The 3,745-nt window shown below is 28.7% G+C and overlaps 1 long non-coding RNA gene across 1 annotated transcript; it reads right to left on the bottom strand.

Annotated features, from left to right (window-relative positions):
• Positions 1-1,618: 1,618 nt before the first annotated feature.
• Positions 1,619-3,046, bottom strand: LOC128286454 (uncharacterized). Its single transcript, XR_008277019.1, has 2 exons — positions 2,783-3,046; positions 1,619-2,026 (listed from the first exon to the last, which is right to left on the bottom strand). It is a non-coding gene; the product is annotated as an uncharacterized LOC128286454 (long non-coding RNA).
• Positions 3,047-3,745: the final 699 nt, after the last annotated feature.

Here is a 3,745-nt window from a genome sequence, read left to right as displayed (position 1 = left end):
TATCCCTATGTATTAATTGCATATGTAGACTTTAAAATTACATTAAAATTGTTGAATGTTTTGTTGTGTATTTTCTAGGTGAGGAGAATCGAATATTTATAAAATACAATTATTGTTAATTGAAATGACGTCTTAGGTAAGCTCCATGCATGTCAATACGTACTTATTGAATTGCCCACTTGACTTTGCATCTTCTTCCTACGCGCACCTATGAACATGCAAGCCTAGCTCAAGAGCTCATCCCGCGAATCCCTAATGTCTCTACCTTGTGGGACCCCGATTCTTCTGCATTTATTCGGGTTGTGGATCGATAGCTCGAGATAATATTCGGGTTTTGGTCAATAACATGAAATACCATAAACAAAAATAAATCAATAAAAGCTTATTTTAAACATGATTACACGATAGTAGATTTGATCATGGCCCAAACCCGAAATGTGAGAGGGTTTGGGCAAAAAATATAGGCTTGAGAAATGGGCTTAGACAAAAAAATAAAGCCCGTTTAAAAAACGCGCCGAGCCTCGAGTAAGGCATTTTTGGCCCAGGCCCGGCCCGAATTCACTAAAGGACAAAAAAATTTATTTTTTAATATTATTTTCTTATTGTTTTCTCTCTGTTTTGCTACCATTTTACTATTATGTTGCTACTATTTTGTTGTTATTGTTTGGATATTGTATACAACTTATTTTATTGTTAATTTTGTTATTATTTTAAAGATTATTATTTTAGAGGCATTTGCTTGTTAAGTTGCATCTATCTTAGTGTTATTTAAGTATACATATTTTTTTAAATTTCATTTTCAATTTGTTGGGAAATATTTATTTTAATGATTTTAGTATTTTTGATGTATTATATATATTTTAAAACAATATAAAAAAATAATATGGGCGGGCCGGGTCAGGTCTGGATTTTAACATTTTTTATCCGGATCGAACTTGGGCAAAATTTTAAGCCCATTTTTCGGGCTGGACTGGGCCCAAACCTAGCAGACAGGCCTAAAATTTTAGTTGAACTTGGCCTGAACCTGACCTGGCCCGACCCATACACACCTCTACATGATAAGAACATAAAAATCTAAAATATAATATTACAACAATATTTTAAATATTAACATAATACAAATAACAACCCTTTATAAAAAGGTGGTTAAATGAAAAAGGAGGGGAATTTTGATATTGGAAGACAAAATCTTTGACATAATGAGAGATTGTGTTGGGGTGCTTTTCTTCTTCTATACTTTATGGTTGGTATATATATATATATATATAAATGTTTTTTGAGTTGAGGGTAAAGAATTCTATTTTCTTTAAAGAAAATTTCGGATTCTAATTTTGTGAAAGGAAAATACAATTTTGAGAGAATTTTATCCTTCGTTTAAGAATCTAATTTAACTTGATTTAAAATTTAATTAGTACCCTAAATGGTTTGCTCTTATATTTTATATATAGTAATTATATAACCATTGTTGCAATGATTTTATACCCTAAGAATTTATCTATATAAATATTAATATGACTATATATTTGTTTTTATCGTCTTATATTGAATAATACATTTTAATCTATTTAGAAAAATACATACTAAACATGTTTTCACTATTTTCATTATTGAAAACAAATTTCTATTTTCATTATTGAAAACAAATTTCTATTTTCATTTACCAAACATATTTTTCAGCTTTTAAAAATTATAAAATGAAAACTATTTACATTGTTAAATAAGAAAATAATGCGCTTCAACGCACTCAAATCACGTCTTCTTACACTAATAATAATGCGCATACCAATCAAATTAAGACTCAATTAGCGATTTTCATCCAATTTAAATGTGTTATCAATTGACCTACACCTTTCGACCTTATCTTAGGCCCTGACTTACCCTCCGTGGACGAAACTTGTAGAGGAACCCTTGGGTTTTCGGGGCATTGGATTCTCACCAATATTTGCGTTACTCAAGCCGACATTCTCACTTCTGCTTTGTCTACTTCTGCTCACGCAAGTGCTTCACCATAAGGCGGAACGTTTCCCTACCGATGTATTTTTACATCCCACAGCAAATTGCTTACTCTTTAAATGCATTTGAATATTAGAACACCACATATTCAAATTCAGTGAAAATTCATTAACAATGTTATCAATTAAAATTTAATTTATAAATCAAATAAGGAGCAAATCCTTGGAATTAAAAGCAGAGGGACTTAGGGTTGAACAAAAAAATTGAGAAAATCAAAAACCGATTTGAAATGTATTGTTCGGTTCTATTTATATTTAATTTGATTCGGTTTTTATCTAATTTTTACTTAAATATATTTAGTTTAGTTTAGTTTATTTTTGGTTCACAATATTAAAAAAATAATGAATCAAATTCTATTTTCATTTAATTTTAATTAATTTTAATTTTATATTGTTTATAATATAAAAAATATTTTATATAAAATTAACGGACAAATATTTAGAAAACTATATACATTTTTTTAAAAAATCATGAATTCAGTTAAGTTTAATTACCTCATATATTCAACTTAATTTTTAAAACCAAAATATTATTCAGTAACGCTTTAAAGGGATTAAACATAAAATGTATGAAGAGAATAAAAACCGAAACACGAAATCAAACCTTTTGGACCAAAAACCCTACACAATTCTCATGTAATTTCTCGTTCCATCTGGTGTGGTTTGTATATTTTAACTTTTTGCTAACCAGCTGTAAAGTTTAGAAGGACAACAAAAGGGATGACCATATATGAAGAAGCAGTGAAAATAAAGAAAAAAACATGGCTTACTTTTTTATACTACCTTCTTCTATCTGTTCTCCATTTTTGACTCCAATCTGAATCCCCAATACAAAAACCAATTAAAATGTTATCATCCCAACCTATCAATAATGCTTTTTTTTTTCTCAACACAACATACATTTCAACGTGAGTGAGCCGTAGGAATCAACTTTTTCTCCACTCATTTGTTTGTTTTCTCTTCACACTTGTAACCCCTAACCTATGATAAAAATCTTATATGCACACACACTTTTTTTTTTGTCATAACTCTTCGATATCGGTGGTTATATTAGGTTTTGTTTTAATTTAATCTTGAGTCAGGTTAGAAGATATTTTTTCTATCTACAAGATTTGGTTTATTTAACATATACAAATTTAAAATAGGGTGCGAAGTTTAATTTGTCATACATGATTAAGGGTTGGTTCCAATCGTATTATAATTACGGGTAACCAAATAATCTTAATTCATTTGGTTTTAGTTTGATTTTATCGAACTATATGCGGTTTTTATTGGAAAACTAGGTTTGTGGTTGGACCGGTATTGTCAACTGTTTAAAAAAATTATGAAAATACTTTTATTTTAATCTTAAAACTATTTTTATATAGTTTGATTATAATTTTTAAAAAGCTATTTTAAGATATTTTATTTAAATTTGTAACCGTGAATATAAATATAAATATAAAAGAGTATGTAATATTTTAATACAGAACGGGTTGAATTTGAGAAAATTTTCATTCTTCAATGTCGAATTCAAATGTTGCAATTTCGAATTTGAGAAGAAATCAAAATAAGATGATTAAAAAAAAAAAACTCGCCCTATTGTCATACCTAATATCAGTAACGAGCTTTAATCAAGAAGTGATAACTGGGAATGAATGTGGGGAATGGGAAACTCTGACCTTAATATGAAAGTCTACCATATGCCATTGTAACATTGATGGCCTACACACAAGTGAAGAAATATGTAAAAA

Source organism: Gossypium arboreum, chromosome 13 (genome assembly GCF_025698485.1).
Source record: "Gossypium arboreum isolate Shixiya-1 chromosome 13, ASM2569848v2, whole genome shotgun sequence".
Classification (NCBI taxonomy): domain Eukaryota; kingdom Viridiplantae; phylum Streptophyta; class Magnoliopsida; order Malvales; family Malvaceae; genus Gossypium; species Gossypium arboreum.
This window is presented reverse-complemented; position numbering and strand designations above follow the sequence as displayed.